We start from the raw sequence: 14,727 nt of genomic DNA, 5'->3' as shown, positions 1-14,727 counted from the left end.
GCAAAAAATTGAAGATATAAGGAAGAACAAAATGGAAACTTTAGAACTGGAAAGTACAGTAAGAAAGAGCTCACTGGATGACCTCAAGAGCAGAAAGAGAGGAAAAGAATCAGTGAATGAGAAGATATTACAGTGAAAATTGCTCAATGTAAACAACAGAGAGAAAACAGACTGAAAAAAAAAAAATGAAAAGAGCCTTGTGATTTCCCCAGTGGTCCAGTGGGTAAGACTACATGCTCCCAATGCAGGGGGCACAGGTTCGATCCCTGGTCAGGGTGCTAAGATCCCACATGCCACACAGCTAAAAAATGCTAATCACCTGAGTCTTCGGCAAGTCGTAAGAGTAACATCAAAGATCACTGATGACAAATCACCATAACAAATATAATAATGAGAAAGTTTGAAACATTGCAAGAATTACCAAAATGTGATACAGAAACATGAAGTGAGCAAATGCTGTTAGAAAAATGGCACAGACAGGCTTGCTCGATGAAGAGTTGCCACAAACCTTCAATTTGTTAAAAAAAGAAAATAAGTGCATCTGTGAGGTACAATAAAGTGAAGTGCAATAAAACGAGGTGTACCTATGTAGGGAAAACATAATTTAAAAGAGAGCAGCTTTCTCATCAGAAACCACAGAGGCCAGAAAGACATGGCACAACAATAAAAGAGGAAGCCTCAAGGAAAATGAAAAAAATATATTAAACTGAATGAAGGGACTTCCCCAGTGGCTCAGTGGTTAAAAATCTGCCTGCCAATGCAGGGGACACGGGTTCGATCCCTGGTCCAGGAAGATCCCACATGCCGCAGAGCAACTAAGCCCATGCACCACAACTACTGAGCCTGCAAGCCACAACTCCTGAGCCCACACGCCACAACCACTGAAGCCCGTGCACTCTAGGGCACACGTGCCGCAACTACCGAGCCTGCATGCTGCAACTACTGAAGCCTGCACGCCTACAGTCTGTGCTCTGCAACAAAGAGAAGCCATTGCAATGAGAAGCCCGTGCACCGCAACAAAGAGTAGCCCCCACTTGCCACAACTAGAGAAAGCCCACATGCAGCAACGAGGACCCAACACAGCCAAAAATAAATAAAATTTTTTAAAAAACTGAATGAAAATGAAAATATAACATACCAAACCTTGGGGGACATAGCCAAACCAGTGGAAAGAGGGAAGTCTGTAACAATGCAAAGAAAAGTGGAAAAGTCTCAAATCAATACAGTAGTCTTAAGATTCCACCTCAGGAAACAAAAACATAAGTAAACCCAAAGCAAGCAGAAGTAAGTAAAAAAATATACAGCAGAAATCACTGAAATTTAAAATAGAGAAAAAATTACTTCCCTGGTGGCACAGTGGTTAAGAATCCACCAATGCAGGGGACACGGGCTCGAGCCCTGGTCCAGGAAGATCCCACACACTGCAGAGCTACTGAGCCCACGTGCCACAGCTACTGAAGCCCACACACCTACAGCCCGTGCTCCGCAACAAGAGAAGCCACCGCAATGAGAAGCCCCAGCAATGAGAAGCCCGCGTGTTGCAACGAAGAGTAGCCCCCACTTGCCGCAACTAGAGAAAGCCCATGTGCAGCAACGAAGACGCAGTGCAGCCAAAAATAAATAAATAAAATAAATTTTAAAAATAAAAAAATAAAATAGAAAAAAAAATCAACAAAACTAGGAGCAGGTCCTTTGAAAAGATCAATAAAATTTCTAAACCTCTATCAACACCTGACAAATAACAGGAATGAGACAGGGGCTATCAGTACAAATCCTGCAGACATCAAAAGGATAAGGGAATGCTACCAACAACTTCACACACATAAATATCACAGCTTAGACCAAATGGATCCCTTCCTGGAAAAATACAAACTACTCCAACTCACCAATCATGAAACTGATAATGTGAATAGCTCTATATTTAAAATGTTTAATTTGTACTTCAAAAACTACCAAAAAAATAGGAAGGTCCAGATAGTTTAAAAGGAGAACTGTACCAAATGTTTAAAGAAGAATTAACACCAATTCTATGAAATCTCTTCCAGAAAACAGAAAATGAAGGAGCATTTCCCAACTCATTTTATGAAGGTAGTATTACTCCAATACCCAAACCAAAGAGTATGAAAAGAAAAAACTATAGATAATATGTATCATGAATAGAGACACAAAAATCCTTAACAAAATAAGCACAGAATCCCATAACATATAAAAGGAATTATATGCCATGATCAAGTGGGGCTTACTCCAAGACTGGTTAAATATGCAAAATCAGTGAATGTAATCTACCATATTAACAGGCTAAAGGAAAAAAATTACATGCATCAATTGATGCAGAATAATTAACAAAATTCAGCACCCATACATGACTTTCAAAAAGCTGAGAATAGGAAAATAGGTAAATTTCCTCACCTTCATATAGAACATCTACAAAAAAACCTACTTAGTGACATCCTACTTAGTGGTTTGCATCACTGAGTGAATGCCTTCCCCCTAAGGTCAGAAAAAAGTATGTCCACTCTCAACAATCTTAATGAACATGGTGCTGAAATTTCTAGTCAAAACAATTAGGCAAGCATAAAAGGGCATATAAATTGAGAAGGAAAAAATAAAAATAACCCTATTTGCAGATGACACAATAATCACAAAACAAAACTCCCAGAATAAGTGAATTCAACAAGGTCATAGGATGCAAGATACATATAAAAATCAGTTGTTATTTCAAAACACTACCAATAAATGCATGGACACCAAAATTAAACATACAACATTATATACAATTGCTTCCCCAAAAATTAAATACTTAGAAATCCACAAAACACGCACAGGACTTATAGGCTGAAAACTATGCCAAACTGAACAACAACAACAACAAAAAAAACAAGGGGGCTTCGCTGGTGGCACAGTGGTTGAGAATCTGCCTGCCAATGGAGGGGACACAGGTTCGAGCCCTGGTCTGGGAAGATCCCACATTCCGCGGAGCAACTGGGTCCATGCGCCACAACTACTGAGCCTGCGCATCTGGAGCTTGTGCTCCGCAACAAGAGAGGCCGCGACGGTGAAAGGCCCGCGCACCGCGATGAAGAGTGGCCCCCACTCGCCGCAACTAGAGAAAGCCCTTGCGCAGAAACGAAGACCTAACACAGCCAAAAATAAATAAATAAATAAAAATTAAAAAAAAAAAACAAGGAAAACCTAAATAAATGGAAAAACACAGAACGTTCATGGATTAGAAGACTCAACAGAGTAAAGATGTCAGTTCTCCACAAATTGCTATTCAGTTTAATAGTATCCTATCAAAATTCTAGCAAGATTTTTGGACAGGTAAAGACAGGTTATGCTAAAATATACTCTTTTTTTGGGGGCTGCTTTGGGTCTTCATTGCTGCGTGCAGGCCTCCTCTAGTTGTGGCAAGCAGGAGCTAGTCTTCGTTGCGGTGGCTTCTCTTGTTGCGGAGCACGGGCTCTAGACGCACAGCCTAGTGGGCTCAGTAGTTGTGGCTCATGGGCTCTAGAGTGCAAGCTCAGCAGTTGTGGCCCACGGGCTTAAATGCTCCACAGCATGTGAGATCTTCCCGGACCAGGGCTCGAATCCGTGTCCCCTGCATTGGCAGGCGGATTTTTAACCACTGCGCCACCAGGGAAGTTCCTATACATGTTTGTAAAAACCAACAATGCGGACTCCCCTGGTGGCACAGTGGTTGGGGATCCGCCTGCCAATGCAGGGGACATGGGTTCGGGCCCTGGTCTGGGAGGATGCCACGTGCTGCGGAGCGGCTGAGCCCCTGCGCCACAGCTGCTGGGCCTGCACTCTGGAGCCCACGTGTCATGGCTACTGGGTTTGCATGCTGCAGCTGCTGAGGCCTGCGCACCTGGAGCCCGTGCTCCGCGGCCGGGGAGGCCACTGCAGTAAAAGGCCCGCGCACCGCAGCAGGGAGTAGCCCCCGCTCATCACAGCTGGAGGGGGCCCACACATGGCAGTGAGGACCCAATGCAGCCAAAAATAAAATTAAAAATAAATAAGGACTTCCCTGGTGGTGCAGTGGTTAAGAATCCGCCTGCCACTGCAGGGATCAACACGGTTTCGATCTCTGGTCCGGGAAGATCCCACATGCCACGGAGCAACTAAGCCCGCGTGTCACAACTACTGAAGCCTGCGCGCCTAGAGCCCAGGCTCTGCAACGAGAGAAGCCACTGCAATGAGAAACCCGCACACAGCAACAAAAGAATAGCCCCCGCTCGCCACAATTACAGGAAGCCTGCGTGCAGCAACGAAGCCTCAACACAGCCAAAAATAAATTTAAAAATTAAAAAAAAAGAAAAAACACAAACAACAAATGTTGGTGAGGATGTGGAGAAAAGGGAACCCTTATGCATCGTTAGTGGGAAGGTACACTGGTGCAGCCACTGTGGAAAACAGTATGGCGGTTTTTCAAAAAACTAAAAATAGAACTACCATATGACCCAGCAATTCTACTCCTAAATATACACCTTAAAAAAATAAGAACACTAATTCGAAAAGATATTTGCACCCCAATGTTCACAGCAGCATTATTTACAATTGCCAAGATACAGAAACAACCTAAGTGTCCATCAACAGATGAATGGATAAAGAAAATGTGACACACACATTACACACACACACATATACATGTATATACATATGCCATGCAACACTACTCAGCCATAAAAAAGAATGAAATTTTGCCATTTGCAACAACATGGGTGGACCTGGAGAGTATTATGCTACGGGAAATAAGTCAGAGAGAGACAAATACTGTATGTTTTCACTTATATGTGGAATCTAAAAGATAAAACAAATTAATGAATATAACAAAACAGAACAGACTCAGATGCAGAGAAAAAACTAGCAGTTACCAGTGGGGAGGGGCAAGACAGGGGTAGGGAATTAAGAGCTACAAACTACTATGTATAAAATAAATAACCTACAAGGATATATTGCACAACACAGAAAATATAGCCAATATTTTATAATAACTATAAATGGAGTATAACCTTTAAAAACTGTGAATCACTATGTTATACACCTGTAACTCACATAATATTGTATATCAACTATACCTCAACAAAAAACAATAATTAAAAATATATATATATTAGTAGTTACAAGGGACTAAGCCTGGGGGCAGAAAGGAAACAGGTGTAGCTGTAAAAAGAGTACCATGAGGGATCCTTGTGGTAATGCATATATTCTGTTTGTTAACTGCATCAATTTCAATATCCTGGTGGGGATACCATCCTACAGTTCTTCAAGATGTTATTAGCATTGGGGAAAATGGATAAATGGAAATTGGGTAAATAGTAATTATTTCTTATACCTGTATGTGACTCTACATTTGACACAAAAGGCTTTAATTAAAAAATAATTGTAGGGACTTCCCTGGTGGCGCAGTGCTTAAGAATCCGCCTGCCAATACAGGGGACACGGGTTCGAGCCCTGGTCCGGGAAAATCCCACAGGCTGCGGAGCAACTAAGCCCGTGCGCCACAACGACTGAGCCTGTGCTGTAGAGCCCATGAGCCACAACTACTGAGCGCACATGCTGCAACTACTGAAGCCTGCGTGCCTAGAGCCCGTGCTCTGCAACGAAAGAAGCCACTGCAATAAGAAGCCCATACACCACAACAAAGAGTAGCCTCTGCTTGATGCAACCAGAGAAAACACACACGCAGCAACAAAGACCCAATGCAGCCATAAATAAATAAATAAATTTATTAAAAAATAATAATAATAACTGTAGGGGACTTCCCTGTTGGCACAGTGGTTGAGAATCCGCCTGCCAATGCAGAGGACACGGGTTCGAGCCCTAGTCCAGGAAGATCCCACATGCTGCGGGGCAACTAAGCCCATGCACCACAATTACTGAGCCTGCGCTCTAGAGCCCGTGAGCCACAACTACTGAGCCTGCATGCTGCAACTACTGAAGCACGCACACCTAGAGCCCGTGCTCCGTAACAAAAGCCACTACAATGAGAAGCCTGCGCACTGCAATAAAGAGTAGCCCCCGTTCGCCGCAACTAGAGAAACCCCACACAGCAACGAAGACCCAGTGCAGACAAAAATAAAATAAATAAATAAATAAAGAGATTTTTTTTTTAAATTGATTTAAAAAAAAAAATTGTAGGGACTTCCCTGGTGGTCCAGTGTTAAAGAATCCGCCTTCCAATGCAGGGGACGTGGATTCAATCCCTGGTCGGGGAACTAAGATCCCACATGCCACAGGGCAACTAAGCCCGCACACCGCAACTACTGAGCCCTCACGCCTCAACTAGAGAGCCCACACGCTGCAAAGTACAGAGCCCACACGCTCTGGAGCCCACGTGCCACAACTAGAAAGAGAAAACACACCACAACTAGAGAGAAGCCCACACGCTGCAATGAAGATCCCGCATACCACAACTAAGACCCGATGCAGCCAAAAAATAATAAATAAAATAAATAAATAAAAAATAATTGTAAATGAACAATCCGAAAAGGAAATTAAGAAAACAATTAACTGCATTTATAAGACCATCAAAAAAGAAAGAAAGAAAACCTTGGGAATAAACTTACCCAGAGGCAAATAACTTGTACACTGAAAACTACATAATGTTGCTGAAAAAAATTAAAGGTGACACAAATAAATGTAAGTTCACAGACTGGAAGAACGTTAAGACGTCATCACTATCCAAAGTGATCTACAGATTCAATGCAATTGATACCAAAATCCCAAGAACATTTTATGCAGAAATAGAAAAATTATTCCTAAAATTCATTTGGAATCTCAAGGAACCCTGCCTGAATAGACACTAAAATCATGAAAATGAAGAACAAAGTCAGAGGACTCACACTTCCTGATTTCAAAACTTACTGCAAAGCTACAGTAACCAAAGTGGTCTGTACAGGCATAAAGGCAGACATACGGAAGAGCATAGAGAGCCCAGAAATAAATCCTTGCATGTACTACGGTCAAATGACTTTTGACAAGGACGCCAAACCATTCAATGGGGGAAAATCACCTTTTCGATAAATGATGCTAGGAAAACTGGATATCCACATGCAAAACAATAAAGTTGGACTCTTACCTTACACCATATACAAAAATTAACCCAAAATGGATCAAAGACCTAAATAAATGTTAAGGGCTAAAACTTAAAAAACACTTGAAAGAGAAAAAGTTTAAAAAAAAAAAAAAAAAATGTAAGGGAAATCTTCATGACACTGGATATGGCAATTATTTCTTGGACATGACACCAAAAGCACAGGCATCAAAAAACAAAAATAGATAAATTGAACATCATCAAAATTAAAACTTTTGTGCATCAAAGAACATTAGCATAAGAATGAAAAAACCCACAGAATAGGAGAAAATATTTGTAAATCATGTATCTGATAAGGGTCTAGATCCAAAACTAGATAAAGAATTCTTACAATTCAACAACAAAAAGACAAACAACCCAAATACAAAATGGGCAAAGAACTGAATAGGCATTTCCCCAAAGATTGACAAATGGCCAAAAAGCACATGAAAAGACGCTCAGCATCACTAACCATTAGGGAGATACAGATCAAAACCATAAGAAGGTAATACCACTTCATACCATTAACGTGGCTATTATCAAAAAAATGAGATGGAGGGGATGTGGAGAAATTGGAACCCTCATGCATTGCCAATAGGAATGTAAAACAGTGCAGCCATGGTGAAAAACATTTTGGCAGTTCCTCAGAAAGTTGAACATAGAATTACCATATGATCCAGCAATTTCACTCCTAGTATATACCCAAAAAAACTGAAAAGAGGGACTCAAGTAGATACCTGTACACCAATGTTCACAGTAGCATTATTCACAATAGTTAAAAGGTAGAAACAATCCAAGAGTCCATCAAAACATGAATGTATAAACAAAATGTGATACATACATACAATGGACTATTATTCAGCCATAAAAAGTAAATTCTGACATGTCTACAACATGGATGAACATTAAATGCTTTAATAACTAAGTGAAATAAAGGACAAATATTGCATGATTCCACTTAAATGAGGCATCTATAGCAGACAAATTTCATAAAATAGAAACTAGGATACTAGAAGTTACCAGGGGCTGAGGAGAGGGTGGTAGGGGGATTTCTTTAATGGGTACAGAGTGTCTGTTTGGGATGATGAAAAAGTTCCAGAAATAGATACTGGTGATGGTTATACAACATTATGAATGTGCTTATTAATGCCACTGAACTGAATTGCATACTCAAAAATAGTTAAAATGGTAAATTTTATGTTGTATACATTTTACCAGAATTAAAAAAGAAAACCTAACAACTAGACATTACTATGTTCATAGACTGAAAGATTCAAAACTGTAAATAGATGTCTCAAATTGATTTACAGAATCAATGCAAAGCTAATCAAAACACTAAATGGATTTTTCATGGAACAGTAAGATTCTAAATGGTTATCAAATGCAAAGAGCAAGAGGCAAAATATTAAAAAAAAGAAAAAGACAAGAGGGAAATACTAATTTTATCTGACATATGTCCAGACTTTAAAAAGCTAGAGTAAAAAAGAAAAATAGAAGCTAGAGTAATTTTAAAACTGGTATCGGCATAAAGAACAGAACAGCAAGTCCAAAAACAAATCTACATATATGCATACACTGCTGATTCATGACACAGTGGCACAGTACAGCAAAAGTGGAAAGAATGGTGTTAAAGTAACTGGATGTTCCTTTTTAACATAATATGTAATATATATTATGTGTACAATATGTATAAAATATATAAATATATAATGTACGTAAAATAGATACTTTTTCCCCCATTTCACTCTATACATGAAATCAAATCCACATGAGTTGGTTATAGACCTAAATGTAAAAAGCAGTTAAAAAAAAATAATTCTTTTATAGGAAAATCATTTCATGACCTCAAGTTAGGAAAAGATTTAACAGGTTGCAAAAAACACTAAGCACCAAAAAAAAAAAAAAACCCGTAGAACAAAAAAAACCCACCTGAAAATTTTAACTACAGTGAAATTGAGAACTTCGCATTAAAAGGATAAAAAATGAACCACTAACACAGAGAAGCCATCTGCAAGTCACAAGTGAGAAAATCTTAACGGCCTATAAATATACAAAAAGGGTTTCACCATCATTAGTAATCAGGGAATTGCAAAGTAAAAACCACAATGAGACTACCAAAATGACTAAACTTAAAAAGACTGACATACTAAGCACTGGGTAAGGATGTAGAGCAAAAAAGCCATTCACTGGTGGGAAAGTGAAATAACCACTTCTAAAAAAGGAGTGGCCTCCCTGGCAACCTACCAACTCCAGCTCTTAGCACATACCCTAGAGTAACATTTCTCAAGCTGTTCTGACCATGAACCACTCTAAGAAATATGTTTTATACGGCAACCCCATATATATACACAGAATACTAAAACTGCACTGTCAATTTTTTTCTGTTCTAGTTCATTTTTTAATGCTGGTTGCTCCCCACTAAATTGATTTTATGACCCTTTTTGGAGCAACCCCAGCAGTTTGATTAGTAGTGAGCTGAATTCCTGCAAGTGTACAAGAATATTCACAAAAGTGTTCATAAATTGCAAAACACTGACAAAAATCTACATGTCCATCAACAGGAGAATGGACACTGGTGTAATTCAAATGCTGAAATCATGGAACAAAGGAAATTAATAAACTACAGCTACATGCATCAAATAGATGAATCTCAAAAACAAAATGTAAATCAAAAAAATCAATACAGCATTACTCCATTCACATGAAGTTCAAAACAGCCACAACTAAATAAAATACTGTTTAGAAGTAAAGGAAGAAGAATTAACACAAAATTCAGTAGTTTCTCCTTCAGGTGAAGAGAGGAATGTGCTCAAAGGGAGGCACACAAGAGTCAAAGGTACGGGCAAAATGTTCTCCTTATTAAGCTTGGTCGCTAAATATATGGATACTCACTTTATTATTTTAAGTGTCCATATACTGGGTACACCCTCTTTTCTTTGCATCAAAGATCTTACAATTAAAAATAAGTGATAAGGGGCTTCCCTGGTGGCACAGTGGTTAAGAACCCGCCTGCAAGGCACGGGACACGGGTTTGAGCCCTGGTCCAGGAAGATCCCACATGCCGTGGAGCAACTAAGCCCGGACGCCACAACTACTGAGCCTGCGCTCTATAGCCCGTGAGCCACAACTACTGAAGCCCGTGCGCCTAGATCTCATGCTCCGCAACGAGAAGCCACCGCAATGAAGGGTAGCCCCCGCTCGCCGCAACTAGAGAAAGCCCGCGCACAGCAACGAAGACCCAACACAGCCAAAAATAATCTTTTAAAAATAATAATAGGTGATGAAAATTCTACACATAAACACACACAAGTGAGAAAAGTAAATTAAAATGCACAGGGTGGGTCCAAAGAAATTAGGAGTCTTTGTTTGAATATGAGTAAAATATCAATACTCTTATGGCTTATGCACAGCTATTTGTACAAAGGACAAAAGAAATATATTTTAACATACATTATCCATATATCAAAGAAACACGAAGGATGGAGTGTGTTTGGCAGAGAAAACTAGCACTTCCCCCCAAAAGTTAGTCGCCAAAAGCACTCAAACATCCATAAATATTAATCATATGTTGCCAAAGAAGTGAAGAGAAAAAAAGCTTCTGAAAAGTCCTTTTTTTTTTTTAATTTATTTATTTATTTTTGCCTGCGTTGGGTCTTCGTTGCTGCATGCAGGCTTTCTCTAGTTGCAGCGAGCAGGAGCTACCCTTTACTGCAGTGTGCGAGCTTCTCATTGCGGTGGTTTCTCATCGCAGTGGCTTCTCATCTTGCGGAGCACAGGCTCTAGACGTGGGGGCTTCACTCATTGTGGCACGTGGGCTCAAGTAGTTGTGGCACACGGGCTTAGCTGCTCCGGGGCATGTGGGATCTTCCCGGACCAGGGCTCGAACCCGTGTCCCCTGCGTTGGCAGGCGGATTCTTAACCACCGCACCACCAGGGAAGCCCTGGAAAGTCTTAAGTGAAATGAAACTTTCATGTACAGAGATACAGCTCATCTAAACTACCCCATCCTAATTTGGTTTTTTTTGGCCACACAGCACAGCATGCGGAACTTCCCCAAGCAGGAATCAAACCCTGTGCCCCTTGCAGTGGAAGCGTGGAGTCTTAACCACTGGACAACCAGGGAAGTCCACTCCATCCTAATTTTAAAGACAAAAAGAATCAGGTAGGAACTACGGGGGTTAAAACATACACATACAATAGCAGAAACTAATGAACCTCAGAAAAGATCCAAACATGAGGGAATAGTGGCCTTATTATTGATAATATACTTCCTAATCCTACCACATTGATGCTATTTCACTTTCTCCTATTCTAAAATAACATCAAGGACTTCCTTGATGGCACAGTGGTTAAGAATCCGCCTGCCAATGCAGGGCACAGGGGTTCGAGCCCTGGTCTGGGAAGATTCCACATGCCACGGAGCAACTAAGCCCACACACAACTACTGAGTCTGCGCACTCTGGAGCCCACGTGTCACAACTAGAGAGAAGCCCACGTGCCAAAACCAGAGAAGCCCGTGCACCACATCGAAAGATCCCACATGCCACAATGAAGATCCTGCATGCCGCAACTAAGACCCGATGCAGCTAAATAAATAAATAAATAAATAACATCATCTCTGGAGAGCCCAGGGTTCAAAACCTGGCTTACCCACTTTTATGTGACACTGAACAAATCATTAAACCTCTCTTTGCCTCAAGTTGCCTCCTCACTAAAAAAATTTATATTAAAATAGTACCTCTATTTCATTGTCCTGTTGAGAGGGTGAAATGATGTATTCCTCTGTATTAAGCACCTGACACTACCTGGCATGTTATTAGAGCTCCATGACATTTTGCACATGAGGAAACTGAGGCATATGAGATAAAATTGCACAGGCATAAATCTAGTCCATCTGACTCCAAAGCCCATGATCTTAACACTACTACCATACTACTTGGATATCTCTACATGAGATTATGAATTATGGATTTTTTTCTTTCCACTTATCTTTCTTTCTTTCCCTAATTATCAAAAATGAGCAGGCCTGCACTATACTAAAATTAGAGCAAAAATTTTTTAATACAGAAGATAACAAACACTCTGGGCTTTGGGAGTCAGAGAACAGAAAAGCACTTGTAGCATCTGAGAATAAAATGCTGAAGTAATCTTTTGGGGTTATCTGTCTATTCATGGCTATGTGGAGGATACAGTGCAGAAAGTGAAAATAGGAGGGGTAGGGACAAGATAGATGGAACAAGAAAAATTTACATCATGTTAGGGCAGCTATAATTTCTACTTGTCTCTAGAGCAATACCACCATAAATTTCTGACCCTACTATGTAACTACAGAACTAAATTTTTTATTGTTGGGGCCAGGGTTGGGGGGGTGGGTGGTTACCCAGCCACACCCTATGCAGAAATTACATGTGTGAGAGTGGAAATACTGCGGACCTGACAAAAGAATTTTCCCTGCACCAACAAGGTAACTAAGGAACTAAGATCCCACATGCCACTATAGGAGATTGGGAAATAACAATCATATTTGCTTTATAGGAGATAATCTTGAAATGTTGGGGAGGGGGACAGTACTGAAAAGGAGAGAGGTAAAAAGACAAGGGAGAAAAGTTCACTCTAAAAATGTGTAACATGCTACCTTTTTGTAGAAAAGAAAGAAAAACAAGAGTTTATATATGTAGAAATATATACATACATGAATAAACTAGAAAAATGAATTAAAAACTAGTAACAACAGAGAAAGATGGAAAGCTAAACTTGGCAAATAAGAGGCAGGTTTAGCAGGAAGAATTTTCACTGTGTATCTTTTTATATTTTCTGAACCATGTCAATATATCATCTAACCAATAGTTACATAATTTAAGCTGTTGAAATAATTTAGACAAAAAAATAATCTAGATTGTGTCAGTGACTACAGAAGTAGAGAAATTAAATTTAAGATGCCTAGGGTATCTAAACAGAGATATCCAGAAGCCAACTGCAAATACGGGTCTAAAGGCTAGACAATGTTTCAGGTGACACTGACGCCTCGAGGCATCCATAAGCACGCCTAAGTTTATCCGGGTGAGGTAATCAGACAGGCCAGAACAGTAAGCATCTAACATAAACTTTAAACAAGTAAATAAGTAATGCCAAATAGGAATCCAAAAGGCAATGTTTAAAGAGGTACAAGTAGAAAACAGTTTATCAGAAGTCATGAGAAAAGAGAGTTGCAAGAAAGATGAGTGATCAGAGTTTTAAATGCTGAAAGTAGATCAAGTGTAATGAAAAGTGAAAAAGAAATTTTGAATTTGGCCGTGTGAAGTTAATAGCAAAATCAGTAGAGTGGTAGACTTAAGAGTCAAATGTAACAATGTGAAGAATGAATGAACAGGAACTTGTGATATTTTATTTACTTATTTATACCTAAAACTTTTTTCAGAAAAGGATTTGAGGCAGACTACAAATAAAGGACCTGTATTATAATAAAAAAACAGAAAAATGAACAGTGAAAGCCAGTATGAGGGACATCCCCTGATTTAGGGAAACTGCTCTTACCCCTGACTCCAACTATGTAGTTCTAGTGAGGGTTGTCATTCATAGTACCCTCCCCACTCCAGCCACAGGGATGGTGGGTACATGATCCAAGACAGGCCAATCAGAGTCTTTCCCAGGATTCTTCAAGACAGCCCCTTCTTCTGGTAGAAGGGGCTAGGAAGATGAGAGCCAAGAGCTGCCAGCAGTCATGGTTCCAGCCTCATGAAGTAGAGTCTGTAGTATGAGAGAATGAAATCAACACGCAGAGAAACAGAGATAACAGGTGAAGTCCTAAACAGGACCAGGAGGAGAAAACAAATATACTAATAATCAGATTAACATAGCTGATGTAACTAAAGACCAGATTTGGTTCTGGGCTGCCTGATAGCCAGAAAAAAAGAAAAACCGGAATACGTATCATAGAGCTATCAAAGAAGGAGGAAATATACCAGATTCTAAAGGGAGACAATTTTCCTTATGCTAAATTATTAGAAGAATTTCTTGTACATGGATTTTTATATAAGGGTCACTGAAAGACAAAACGGACAGTGTCCATAATGAGAGTGTTACAGCAAACGCTGACTTCATATGCTACTGTTTAAAATGACAATTAAGGGACTTCTCTAGCAGCCCAGTGGTTAAGACTCCTTGCTTCCACTGCAGGGGGCACGTGTTCAATGCCTGGTCGGGGAACTAAGATCCCGCATGCCATGCAGTGCGACCAAAAAAAAATTAAAAAAAAAAACAAGACGATTAAGTTACACCTTAATCATTAAGCACAACTGAAAGGCTAGACCACAGTAGGCAGTTGAAGAAGCAGAGATATCAACTAATGGTTTTATTCTTCCAGGAAGCCTGCGAGTAAAAGGTGAAAAATGTAATAAAGGGAAAGTAAAATCCATGGGAAGATTCAAAAATGACTGTGAGGGTTTCCCTGGTGGCGCAGTGGTTGAGAATCTGCCTGCCAATGCAGGGGACACGGGTTCGAGCCCTGGTCTGGGAAGATCCCACATGCCACAGAGCAACTGGGCCCATGAGCCACAATTACTGAGCCTGCGCGTCTGGAGCCTGTGCTCTGCAACAAGAGAGGCCGCGATAATGAGAGGCCGCAATAATGAGAGGCCCGCGCACCACACTGA

At 40.2% G+C, this 14,727-nt stretch overlaps 1 protein-coding gene and 1 long non-coding RNA gene across 15 annotated transcripts in view; one reads left to right on the top strand and one right to left on the bottom strand.

The window, feature by feature from the left end:
* Positions 1-14,727, bottom strand: part of MLLT10 (MLLT10 histone lysine methyltransferase DOT1L cofactor) — a 251,930-nt gene that overhangs the window by 220,841 nt on the left and 16,362 nt on the right. The window contains exon 1 of one of the 14 annotated variants that reach the window (XM_082385305.1): positions 13,610-13,764. The exons of the other annotated variants lie outside the window; for them this stretch is intronic. The gene's annotated coding sequence lies outside the window, so the exon portion shown is untranslated. Of the gene's footprint in view, positions 1-13,609; positions 13,765-14,727 lie in introns of those variants that run through there. 14 annotated transcript variants of the gene reach the window in all.
* The window catches only part of LOC309625730, a 47,079-nt gene that overhangs the window by 20,070 nt on the left and 12,282 nt on the right, over positions 1-14,727 (top strand). The gene's annotated exons all lie outside the window — the stretch shown is intronic.

Source organism: Balaenoptera borealis, assembly GCF_965194805.1.
Source record: "Balaenoptera borealis genome assembly, chromosome: 3".
Taxonomy (NCBI): domain Eukaryota; kingdom Metazoa; phylum Chordata; class Mammalia; order Artiodactyla; family Balaenopteridae; genus Balaenoptera; species Balaenoptera borealis.
This window is presented reverse-complemented; position numbering and strand designations above follow the sequence as displayed.